This window comes from Perognathus longimembris, chromosome 15 (genome assembly GCF_023159225.1).
Source record: "Perognathus longimembris pacificus isolate PPM17 chromosome 15, ASM2315922v1, whole genome shotgun sequence".
Taxonomy (NCBI): domain Eukaryota; kingdom Metazoa; phylum Chordata; class Mammalia; order Rodentia; family Heteromyidae; genus Perognathus; species Perognathus longimembris.
This window is the reverse complement of record NC_063175.1, coordinates 58,961,190-58,974,800: the sequence shown is the minus strand read 5'-3', so window position 1 is coordinate 58,974,800 and position 13,611 is coordinate 58,961,190.

Here is a 13,611-nt window from a genome sequence, read left to right as displayed (position 1 = left end):
GCGTGACCGTCACCGGGACTGGCTTTCCTTCTTTCCTTCCGTGTGGGCTGCACAAGAGTCAGAGTCCACACAGTCTGCACGGCCTACTGAGGTGACTGTTTCCCCCACACCGCCTTGCAGTCTTGCTTTTGTTCTAAGTCAGTTGCCTGTGTGTGGAATGTGTGTTTCTGGACTCTCTGTTTTGCCTTGTTGCTCTTTTGCCCGATGAAGGCTTTACTTCTTCACTCCCCTTGTCAGCTGGGCTTCATCATTTGCCTTGATATCCAGTAACAAGAGGCATCAAATTTTGGTCTTCTTCCAGACTGTGCTGGTAATCTTTGCATTCCCACACACATTCTAGAATCTGCTTGCCGACTTATAATACACCTTACTGGAATTGTAGTGAACCAATAGACATTTTTACAATCTATAAACATAGAATATCCCTCCATTTGTTAAGCCTTGTGATGCTGAAATCCACTGTATTTTGGGTTTGAGAAAGGTTCAGAGACGTATCGGGCACTACGTAAGAGCTGCAGCAGATCTAGCTAGGGAAGGGTCCTTTGTCAGGGCAGTCATCAACTCTTGCAGTGAAATGAGTACCCACCACCTGTGAGAATGCATATCCATCGTATTGAGATAAGCCTGTGCTTAAATATGTATGTGCTGGATACGTGGGTGCATATTTCTGTATATGTATGTAATGTGTGTGTGTGTGTACACACGTGTATGCCTGAGCATTCATATATGCATGTCTGTATACACATGTGTATGTGTGTATATTTGCATGTATTCTCATGTATGTATATACATGTACTGTATATGCTAAGTACATGTATATTTACTTGTGAACTACATGTACCTCTGTGTATAAGATTGTATATACAAACATATATATATATTATTAAACTCATTTGGTCTGGTCAGGTTTGCCATCAACAAATTTTTAAATCATTTTAGATTCCTCGGGGACAGTAGGTTGTAGACCTGCTCAGTACTCTTACTTCTGCTCTGTGGGGACTATGGTCCTGCCAGCAGTGTCTATACAGTCCGCTGGCCCTGGTCCCGGTGGTGGCTCCCTGCTTGCTGGCGGCCACTCATGTCAGGCGCGGAGTGACCAGCTCAGCGGAATGGAAGGCCTTGGTGTCCACTTCTGTTTCTGCTCATGTCTGCTGGCCCTTTTGCAGCACAAGACTCCATCATATTCCTACAGAACGATGCTCATTTCACATAAGAAAGTGGCACAATTTGTAGGTAACTCCCAATGGGAAACTTGGCAATTTAATTAAAAGAAGCTGTGAGGCCTTAAGTATTTTATTGTTCATAGTGACAACACTGAAAAGCAAAATAACCTAGTAATGAGAGAGAGACAGAGACAGAGACAAAGAGAGAGAGACAGAGAGGGGGGGGCGCCATTTATTTATTATTATTTTTTTTTTTGGCCAGTCCTGGGCCTTGGACTCAGGGCCTGAGCACTGTCCCTGGCTTCTTCTTGCTCAAGGCTAGCACTCTGCCACTTGAGCCACAGCGCCACTTCTGGCCGTTTTCTGTATATGTGGTGGTGGGGAATCGAACCCAGGGCCTCATGTATACAAGGCAAGCACTCTTGCCACTAGGCCATATCCCCAGCCCCCCGCCATTTTTTTTTTTTTTTTTTTTTGGCCAGTGGGCCTTGGACTCAGGGCCTGAGCACTGTCCCTGGCTTCCTTTTGCTCAAGGCTAGCACTTTGCCACTTGAGCCACAGCACCACTTCTAGCCGTTTTCTGTATATGTGGTGCTGGGGAATCGAACCCAGGGCCTCATGTATACGAGGCAAGCTCTCTTGCCACTAGGCCATATCCCCAGCCCCCCCACCATTTATTTTTAACATAACTTTTCTGGGAAAATACCAGAATTGTGTAAGTGATTTGTGTCAATAATGCCAGTAGCTTTTGGTGAGAAATGATTATAATTGTTTATTTTATAGTCTGAGCTTCCTCTTGAGATACCAGCCTAAGGTTTGTAAGGTTTGCTTCTCTCTTTCCAAACTTGACTCCAAATATTTGTTCTTGGAATAGTTCTAAGCTAATGGCCTTTTATAAATATGTTATAATTTATTAATTAATTTGTTTGTTTATTTTCAGAGTTCAGTCAGTACCTTGCACTTGCCAGGCAATCACTCTTCCACTGACCTAGATCCCCAACCCCAAATATTTCGTCATTTCTAAGACTGCTTTGGGTTCTAGTTATTAAACCGTGTGATGATGTATAGACTATTTGGGATCGAGTTTGAACTAATGCCCAACAACTATATCTTCAAGTTTGTCTCTGGAGCTTCTTGGGGGATGAGGCTGCCCTGGGTTCCTAGGGGGTGCTTCGGTCTGTGCCTTCTGTGACCGGATTGCCTGGGTGTTCTGTGTCTGTACTTCCTGCCTGGCCGTCAGTCAGCCTGAGATCTTTGGGTCTATGGACAGGTCATCATGGACTCATTTTGATATATCTTGAACAAAGAATTAAGCAAAATGCACCTGAATACTGAGAGACGCCCAGGTTTACTGAAGTTTAAATAAAGACAGAGTGAAATGGGAATGTTCTCCACAGTGTGGGAGGGCCTGCACAAGCAAGCTCCAAGGCCAGAAAAACAGTGTTTGGATCTGTTTGTTTATTTGATTTTTACTTTTAATGTTATGATTATGTATTTCATGGCATTTGAGTCTTCAGTATGGAACAATTTAAGGCTAACGGGAGTTGAGGGGGAGGGTCAGTGGGTCCCTCCCCCAGGGGGTTCCTTCCTGATGGACGGTTTTGAGTGGCAGCTGTGCTTGCATAACTATCTTCCAAATGTACATGTCCATTCCCAAAGTGCATCCTGTTATAATGTTACTAATAATATGCAGCGCGTAAGCATGAAGTCTTAATTAGAGGTTTCTCCTGAAAGTTCACTTAAGGACAGCCAAGTGCAGCACTGTCCGTGTGAGATTTAGAGAATTTTATTCTGCTGAGCAAGCGGCCTTGATGTTTGAAGGTGGTACATTTATGAGCACTTTTGATAGTCATGAAGCAGGAAGTAGGAGCTAGTTGAGGTGTTCCCTAGGCAGGGCCCGATCACTAAATCATTCTTACAAGTGTCTCTGGCAGCCATGGACCCTGTTTTATCTGCGTGTCTGGCTCCCTTACTGTCCCTGGGGAACTGTTCCAGGATCTCTGCAGATGCCCGAGTGGCCTACACACGCTCAGGTCCCTTAGGGCAGGGGCCTCCTTACATCCGCCCGAGCTGCTTTATCATCTCTAGATGACTTGCAATATCTAGTACAATGTAAACACAATGTAAATCATCTTTCCTCTGTGTTTAAAGATTAACTTCAAGACATAAATTCCATATAAGTTAAGATAACATTTTCAATCTGTGGTTAGTTGAATCCACAGATGTGCACCCATGCATACTGATGGGTGATCACACATATGCACACACACACACACACACACACACACTGTTGGTTCTAGTTCTCTGGAGAATCCTGGTTAATACAAGAAGTGAAATCTGGCTTAAACCATCTGTCTATCCACACAGCCACTCTCTACTGGCCTGCCTGTCTATCTGTCTGACTCCTTTGGTGGTATCATTGTACAGATATTCTCCACCACGAGACTACCGAAAGCCAGCACTATCTTATAAAATTGATTACCAAGGAAATTCAGAGAAGCACACGTCTTGTTGTGGGTCAAATGCCTGTCTTTCCTGCTTGGAGCCCTCAACTCTGTGTTCCTCCCTCAGTCCATTCTCCTGCTAGGATGAGTGGGGTATGTAATGCTAGACTGAGGGTCAGAGATGTTTCGGGTTCTACCACGCCCGTGAGTCCATAGTCCGCATCATGAATGTTTAGATGATTTTATGTGAGTTTCCTGTTGTGCTGTGATTTAAGTTTACTGAATAAAGTCTTGCAGCCCTGCAGGGATAGGCATGAGAGAGTCCCTAAGCTGTGACCCCTTTGGGGTCTGCTTCAACAGAGTGGACCTGGGCCAAGGCCATACCCTCCCTGCCACCTGTGTCCAGTGGCAGACACTGTCAGGGAGGCCTGGCTGTCCCCACGCTTAGGACTCCAACTAGGACACGGCAAAACCAGACTATGGGCTCTGCATAAGGCTTTGGGCAAGTTCATTGTTGTTGTTAATAGAAGGACTTGCTATGTGGGCCAGGCTAGCATCAAACTTATTATCCTCCTGGGTCACTCATCTGAGTGCTGGGATTACAGACATGCACCACCACGTTTGGCTTGCTTGGGGTAAGTTCTGAGTAGATGGGTCTGTCTAGCAATCCCAGATCTGATCAGCAATCTTGGGAGGAGGCCAGGAAGCAGAATTAAAGTTGCTCCCGCGTACACCTGCAGTCTTCCGCCTGTGAGGCAGGCAGGTCTGCAGTCTCTTAGAGAAAAGGATCTAGACAAGGTGGGGACATGGGGAGGTGGGGGGGGGGGAGAGGAGGCTGGTCCAGAAGCTGTGCAGCAGTTTGCTCCCTTCTTGCATCATCATCTCACTTGGGGCAGGGGTGGGGCTGGGGCTTCAAGCATTCCCAGCTGTCAGTCTCCTTCAGGCGCCAAGCAAGAGCACAGCATTGACCTGAGGCCACGCCTTGGCTGAAACCTTAACGAGGTGGGACTCTTCTGGGCCTTGGACCCAGGCCTTGTCCCAGTGGGTCAATGGTTTCTGTGCAGATGACGAAAGCCAGGCAGGTCCATCAGAACCCACAATGTCCAAGGGCCCAGCCAGAACACATTCATCTCTGCCCCTCCCCAGTCGCAGAGTGTTCAGTGCTGCGTGTCAGCCTGGTGGTTTCTGTGCACACGCTGGTCCTGGGGCCGGGGCAGCACAGCGACACCACGCGGGCAAGTCCCCTCCACAGGACCAGGCCCTGCTCAGACGCACACACAGGCTTCAAGGGCACAGGCCCGCCAGGAACCTCTGCACGTGGCAGGTCTTCCTGCGGGCTGGGGAGAAAGCAGCCCTGCGCACCGCAGGCGGCTCTGCCTCGTGGGGTCGGCAGGAGGGGACCTTCCGTGCACAGTGCTCTGCTGTTTTCCTCTAATGTCTCCCGACAGCCCTTTCACTCAGGGTGAAACAAAATGGCAGCACTCATATCGACCATCTGTTTTCTGCCAGAGAAGGGGAGACAGAGTGTCTTTCCTCAGACGCGTGGACACATACCAGCTTTCTGACTGTCAACGCGTGCTTAAACACCACAAGCCGGGGCATTTGCTGTCCTAACAGTGTCTTTGCCACGGCACTCATGCGAGCCGGTGAAATTAGTCAGCATTTGTGTCTGTTTAGAGAGAGGCTGAGGCTGGAGGGGAAGATGTCGCAGCCCCTTGGCAGGGACCAAGTGGAGGCCCAGCTCTAGAAAGCCTTCTTTGCACGTCGTTTCCATTCGATGTGAACAACCACGTGTGAATTTAGGAATCCTGTTCATAAATGTGGGAGGTGCCATCTCCCATGTGAATGAATACGTGTGTGTGTGTGTGTGTGTGTGTGTGTGTGTGTGTGGTTGTGTATTGAAAACACCTGACGGGTACCTGCAGATATTTTCTGGTGTTCTGATACAGTCACACATTACGAATGCTGACTGTAACTGCAGGTTGTGGTTTTATTAGATAGACCTACAGGTTGAAAGAACTGAGGAGGACTAATTATCCTGACCATGTTTTCTCTCTCTTTCTCTCTCTCTCTTCCTTCCTTCCTTCCTTCCTTCCTTCCTTCCTTCCTTTCTTTCTCTTTCTTTTTCCTTCTTTCTTGCTAGTTCTGGGGCTTGAACTCAGGGCCTGACTACTGTCCTTGGCTTCTTTTTGCTCAAGGCTAGCACTCTACCACTCGAGCCACAGTGGCTTTTTCTGTATATATGGTGCTGAGGAATTGAACCCAGGGCTTCATGTATGCAAGGCAGGCCATATTCCTAGCCCCCTCCCCTGACCATGTTTTCTAAACAGGTATTACTTGACCCAAGAAAAGAAAGTCATATAACAAATATGCTTTGGAAGTGCTAGTTAAAATGGCAGAAGGTGAGCATTATGAATTAGCAAAGTAATCACACTGCGTTGGAGCCAGGATACTCTGAGAACATTCCAGGATGAGCTGGTAAAGGCTATGCTTTGACGCTGGAGTCGAACTGACATCCATGTGGGGTGGGAGGTGTCCTCTGGCTCAGCATCCCTGCAGAGTTCAACCACCAGGAAGTGGCTGTAGCCAAGAGATTTAACCAGATATTGCATGACGAGTGTGTATGATTTTCAGATGGAACAAACTTGTTCCTAGGACTTATTAGATCAACTCATGGTGATGTCCCAAATGACAACTCTATAAAAGCCAACCAGCCAGGTAATGGGAAGAACTGCAGGATGTAGGGCAGGTCTGTGGTCAACATCTGATGTCATCAGATCCACTACTCCTTGGGTCTGTCTGTGCATAGACAACCTTGTGACCCAGGACCAGTTACCCCACAAACACACTCCTCTGCTTGCATGTATATGCATGTGTGTATTGTTGGAGAGAGATTTAACAGCTGAGTGTGTGTGTGTGTGTGTGTGTGTGCATGTATGTGCCAGTACTGGGGCTTGGACTCAGGGCTTTTCTCTTGCTTGGCTTTTTCTACTTCTTGAGCCATATCTCCACTTTTACCTGTTTGCTTATTAATTCAGGTAAGAGTCTCATAGATGTTCCTGTCTAGGGTTGGCTTTGAACCTTGTTCTTCAGATCCTCAGATCCTTGAGTAGTTAAGATTACAGATGTGAGCCTGAAACAAACCACCAAATTTTTTAAACTCTTGATGTTAGGCATGATTCTGTTTGCTTTGGTTTTGAAAATTAGTGTATCTTTAAATAGAAGATGACTTTAGAACATTTTTGTATTGGTAGGATGAGTGCACACTGGTGCAGATAGTTCTCAGAAGTTGCACACCCACCCTTCCTCGTTTCAGCCCCTTCTGTGGCTATGGTATATTTATTACAATCACTGGCCACTGTCAATGCAGACTCTGAAAGTCTGTCCTCAGTCCTTTCTCTAATTCCTGTTGGCACTCTAGGGCCCCATCCAGGCTTTCGGGTGGTTCTCCTTTGTCCCAGGCCTCTGGGAACCAGCGGCTTGGATTGTCCCCATCTTTTCAAACAGGCACAGCAATGTAGGTTGGAAAGGCTGTTTAGACCAGGGCCAGCTCAGTACTGAGGCACTTCCTGGCTCGTGGCTGTGTGTTTCGCATTTCTCCTATGAGGTGGGAATTGTGTCTTAGTCTTTCTTAGCATTCCCTTAGAGGATCTAGCTGACCTTTTGGTTTGGTCGTTCAGGGGTTTCTTCCATTCCAGCCTCTCCATAGGAAAGCACCTTCCTCTCACCCCCATTACCAGCAAAGATGGTGGCAATCTGTGTTCCGGAGCCTGAGTTGAAGTGCTGGTCCATGGGGTCTTTGTGTCTCACCTCCCTTTCTTTGTCTAATCGCCTCAGCAAAGCAGGCAGGCCGGTGGTGTGGGGAGCTGCTCTGATAGGAGCGGGAGAAACCACAGGCTAAGGAAACGCTGACATCAGAATGCCATTGGTGGTTACTCACCTCAGTGCGGGAGGTGGCCTGGCCCACCTTGCCACCCTTCCTCTCTCCTGTTCAGCCCCCTCCCAAGGGCAGACGGGGGCGGGTGATTGTGCATTTGGCTGACACGTCCACCTGGTTTTCTTATGATTCACAGAGTCAGCGTAGCTCACAAGAAACACATCTTTGGGCAGAGATTTTTCTTGGTAATAGGAGTGAGAGCAAGAGGGGAACGTTTTCTAAACAGGGACATGCTTCCCAGCCTCGGCCAGCTGTCGGATTTCATTCCTTTCTCTTAGGAACCAAAGTGATTCAGCATAAAAAGTCATCTATTAGAAAGGAATTTTCCACCAATGTCATTTGGAGAAGGTGAATTAGGCAATGACAATTGTAGCAATACTTTAATGCTACTATTATATCAGTTTTAGCCAATCTAGCCACAATATTAAGGTGGCTACATCGCTTTTGCTTTGTTTTATTTTCTGTTATGTGTTGTGACAGAAAATCAGAAGAAAATGGACCTGAAGCCCGCACTGGCAAATGCCCGGAGGAGGCCCGCGCCTGCGCTTTGGTTCAGATACTTGGATACAAGGTCTGCATCTTTTTAGCTGGTAGGAATCGGAGTTTTTGTTTTAAGAATAATTAACAATACTAGCAATATCATTTAAAACCGCTCTTTTTGGTAAATGAGTCGTAGCTCCGCGGGAGACAAGAGCACTGGAGTCGGGTCGAGCTCCCATGGAGACAGCTCTGGGGCTTTCTCATACTGAAGGAGGCAGGCTTGTGCACGGTGCCGTCATTTCATGATGTTTATCCAGCGAATGACCTTGGAGGACGAAGGAAACATCTCCCGAACAGAAGGCAGACGCGCTGGTAGCACTGGGCACAGAAACCACGTCTTCTCCGTGGGCTGAGGGCAGGCCAGCGACCGCTGCTCGCTGCAACCCATGCGGATGCCCTCAGCCTGGGGTGCCCTGTGCCCTGAGGACCTCTCTGGGGTCTGCCTGCGACTGGGAACTGGGATGGGGAACCGGTGCACGATGCCGGGATTCTGCTCCCGTGGCCCGAGTGAATAGCAGAATCTCCTCCATCTCCAGTGCCTTCCCTTTGTAGACCAGCAGGTAACAAGCAGCGGGGGGCAGAGCCTGCCCCTGATTTAACAGGCTAAATACTCTCTGTATGGATGTCCTCAGGTGTCTGACTGTAGCCACCTGAGCCCAAACGGCCCTGATCGTCTCCGTAACCCTGGCCCACTTTCCAGTTTACTTGAGTGGTTTCCGTAAACCCTGTGCACACCAGGACACTCCAGTGGGGCGCAGAGCTCTGAGAGGACCCTGGCAGTCTTAGGAATGAGCTCGACGTGCCTGATGTTAAACACTGGGATAAAGCAGGCACGTTTCCACTTGGAAGGCATCGGTTTTGTCCTCACCATTCTAGAAGCCCCTCCTTCTGACCCACAGAATGGAGAACCACTTGTTTGGCTGTTGCCTGAGCTTTGCTGTGGCCCAAAGCCCTCCAGGAAATTCTGTGCCGTGGAATCTTGGCTCTATGTTGGTAAACAAAAATGACACGAAACCTCCATGTCACCTTGGAGTTACTTCTCACATGCTGGGATCCGATTTTCCAGAACAACTTAATCACACGGTACACCCAGTGACTGCTGCTTATCACTCCCATGGGAAAGCAGCTCCCACTTTCCCACAGGGGAAAGAGCAGGCCACTTTGTGGGTGCGGGATGGGACGGAATCCCTTCCCTAAACACCAGCATGTTGGCCAGGTTGTTCCCGGGACCGTGGGGCAGTGTAAATGTAAACGAGCGGCGCGAAAGGCTCGCTGGGGTGGTCTGTGGTCACTTGGCGGGGGCAGCTGTGGGCCAGTAGAGATGCACTTTCCACAGTTCTAGAGGCAGGGTGACCAAGGCTTTGGTGCCCACTGAGTCGCTGTTGGGTGAGGCCCTGCCTACTCTTCTAGTTGTCCACCTGGTGAAAATGGAGGCAGGAAATGCAGCGATGCAACCACAGCCCATAAAACCAAGGCATGGCCAGGGCACCAGTAGAGATGAGGAGGAAGCGGAAGCCCCTCCCATCCCCAGCCTCCGAGGAGCAAGGCCTACAGACCCCTTGACTGGGCTCGTAGCCCTGCACGGTGGGTTGCAGCCTTCCCTTTGCTATTGGCTCTGTGGCAGTGCCCGGCTATACCCTGTGCCAGCCTGAGGGAGGTGGGCAGGGCGGGCAGAGGAGAGTTTGTGGGGGAGACCAGGTAGGGAACGAAGGCCCAGCAGAGTGCACCAGAGAGGACGTGTCTCGCCAGCAGGGGTGTGGTGCCTGCGCCCCATCCACAGCCCTTTTTCTTGTTTTTTCAGGTAGGGTCTTAGCTAACTTTGCTGGGGCCAGCCTTATTCCTCAGTCCTCCTGCCTCTACCCTCTGAGCAGCTAGGATTACAGACATGTAACCGTAGCCACTAAAACAAACGACATTAATTAAGCAAATATAAAAATTTATAATCAGCAAATTCTGAGTTGGAAAATACCCTTCTGTTGATTCTGCCCCAGAATTAAAGACTGATCTAACTCATACAGGTTAGTCCTAAGTCCAGATCTGAACAAGGCAGAGTCAGTATTAACTCCACGCCTTACAGAAGGCTTCTCCCAGACAGCCCGGCAGTGAGGCAGCCGTCACCTGGGAACTCTATTTATTCCTCATTGTTGATTTCTCAGCAACCAAAGACTGATGCCTCTACAGAGGCTGGAAAGTAGAAACTGGGGGATTTATTATTTTTTAGCTTGAGTTTATGTGCTCTCCCACTTGAGCCATGTCCCAGTCCTTTGGATTTTAGTTTGTTTTCAACCAGGGTCTTAAGCTTTTGCCCAGGCTGGCCTCAGACCAGGGTCCTCCTACCTCTGCCTCTTGAGGAGAAGGTTACACAGTCTGGACACACGCTGGCTGGAACTGCAGATTTCCAACACGTTTCTAAATAGCCTTTAGCTAAGCACCCCTCTGCTGTCTACCCCGACCCACTTTGGGGCCCTGCATGGCTCCGTGGTCCACCCCGGCCCTCCTTGGAGGCTTGCAGCATGGCTGGTGCTACAAGTTGGTGTTGTCTCCACTTCCAGATCCAGGTTCCTTGCCCGGAGCTCTGCTCCCCTCTTCCTAGTGTGATTTCATTTTCCTGCAGTGGGTTCCAAAGGTCCATTCACTTGAAAACTGTCGTAACTTACCTTCAGGATTTCGTTTTTAAAATTTACTTTATGGGCTGGGAATATGGCCTAGTGATAGAGTGTTTGCCTCACATACATGAAGCCCTGGGTTCGATTCCTCAGCACCACATATAGAGAAAAAGTCAGAAGTGGTGCTGTGGTTCAAGTGGCAGAGTGCTAGCCTTGAGCAAAAAGAAGCCAGGGACAGTGCTCAGGCCTTGAGTCCAAGGCCCAGGACTGGAAAAAAAAAATCTTTTATGTCCAGGGCACAAAACCACCATCCACTTCCTCTCTAGCACAGCTCATTTCACGCGTGTTTTCCTGAAGGTCTGGATCTGCGCACAGCCAGGGCAGTGGCTTACACCCTCTGGCTGGATTCGTGGCTGAGGCAAAGACCCCTTGGTGGGAAATTCCACTCCTTGTGCAAGCAGGCAGGCAGGCAGAAATCAAATCCACCCAGCTCCTGCAGTGCGGACCTGCTGGGCATTGCCAGCGTGGGGTGTGCACAATGGGGTGCAGTGTGTGGCCGGTCCATTTCACCCTCCCTTTCAGTTCTGCATTTGAGTCTTTGGTTGTAGGTTTTATCCTCTTCCCTTCCACCAATCTAGGAAGGCCAGACGTTCTAGGGTTCATCTGGGGAAAGGAAATCCTCTCTTTCATGTTGGGTATCCCCGAATCTGTTTTCCTTGTTGTCTATGGATTCTAAAGCCCCCGTGGAAGCCCTCCTGTTCGCTCTCTGGGTTTCCTCTGTAACTTGCTGCGTTTTGCCGTTTGGGTAGGAAGCAGCTACGACACTTCTCATGACGCCAGCAGTGCACGCGATCCCTGAACGACTCCGTAACTGAAAACCTCATTAAGTTTATTCTGACATATTTAAATTCAAATGAGAATTACTCATTTTCAGACCATATAAAGCTCGTATCTCAGGAACTGCAAAATTTTTAACTAATGTAGAACTAGTTCTCGTACGAAGAGATAACCATCTTCATCTGGAAACCCAGCCTTAAACTTAAAATGTTAAGAGGTGTGGCAAATAGTAGAAATAATCATGTAGGGCTGGGGCTATGGCCTAGTGGCAAGAGTGCTTGACTCGTATACATAAGGCCCTGGGTTCAATTCCCCAGCACCACATATACAGAAAATGGCCAGAAGTGGGCTGTGGCTCAAGTGGCAGAGTGCTAGCCTTGAGCAAAAAAGAAGCCAGGGACAATGCTCAGGCCCTGAGCCCAAGGCCCAGGACTGGCAAAACAAACAAAAAAAAAAAAAAAGAAAAAGAAAAAGAAAGAATCATGTAACAGTGAAAAGGCAACACAGAGAACACCGACGATAGCGTGATGCCGCGTCTGGTGTGAGCGCTTTCTGTGGCACCGTGTGCTCCTCACAGGGAGTCTGGGAAGTGGGGACCATCAGGACACCCATTTTACAGATGAGGAAATCGAGGAATACAGGTCAAGTGATGGGCCCACGATTGTACAGCCAGGACATGAGTCACATTTGGAAGCCTGGCTTTAGATTTTCTATACTTAGCTTTTAACCCTCTCTAAGAAAGCTTATAGCTGAAAACAAAACAAAAGAAGAAAAGGGAAGAAAAAGAGAGGGAGAAGTGAGGTAGAGACAGGGATAGTAACGGAATTTGAGCAAGGTACGTTATGTGCCTGGATAGAAAACCCTGCTTTGTGCAATTAACACATGCTGCGCAGACAGAGGGTGCAAAAGAGGAAAGAGGAAAAGGCCCGCCAGACACCAGCGTTCGCCCAACTTTCTCAGCCACCCCACATGGCAACTGCACCCTCACACAACGCGGGTGTAAATCAGCACTCGTTGCTGCCATTTGCCAAGGAGTGTGGCAGCCTCTGCTGTGTGCTAATAAACCGACTTCACGGTCACACATGGCTCCTATCTCACCTTTTGAAAACTACCTCTCCTTTGGAAACCCTTTGCCTTCTTTTAAGCTGAGTGTCACAGAATGACAGTTTAAGAGTAAGGCCAGGTATAGTGTCAGCCATCAGCAATGCCAGCACTTGGAAGTTTGAGCCCAGCCGGCAATACTATTGAGATCTTATCAGACAACATTAACACTAATAGTAAATGAATAAAAAAATACAGTAGACATTCGCACAAGCTGCCTCTCCTGAGGACAACGGATAAACTTAAGGGTTAATGAGTATGACGTGAGTATGGATTAAAATTCAGCTGGTAGGGCTGGGAATGTGGCTCAGTGGTGGAGTGTTTGTCCAGCATGAATGAAGCCCTGGGTTCGATTCCCCAGCACCACATACACAGAAAAAACTGAGAGTGGTGCTGTGACTCAAGTGGCAGAGTGCTAGCCTTGAGCAAAAACAGCTCAGGGACAGTGCTCAGGCCCTGAGTCCAAGCCCCAGGACTGGTCCCCCCTCAAAAAAAATCTGCTGGTATTCTGAGAGATTCCAATATAATATCTATTTATTATTTTTGATGTGAGCAACAAATTCAAAACAAAAAACCCTGTAATCTCAGGTACTCGGGAGGCAGTCACAGGAGAGTCGCGACCGGATCCTAAGACCAGAACACAGAAGGTAAGGGGTGGGGGCACAGTGTGAGCGATAGATTGCTTGCCCAGGAAGTGAGAGGTCCTTGATCAAGTCCACAACTTAGAATTTATATTTATTTCTCAAATGACTTCCAGTACAACCTGTGAGTAGATTAGGTTTTCTTGCTCACCTGTATCACATACTCTAGGCAATAAGCCAGGTGAGGTGTGCATGCCTAGGGCCCTAGAAACTTGTGAGGTAGAGGCAGGAGGTTCACCCGAGCCCAGAATCTGAAGGCCAGCCTGGGCAACACGGTCAGGCCCTGTCTCAGAATAACAAAAAGATTGTTTTGTAGATGATAGCGATGACAGCACAACGCCT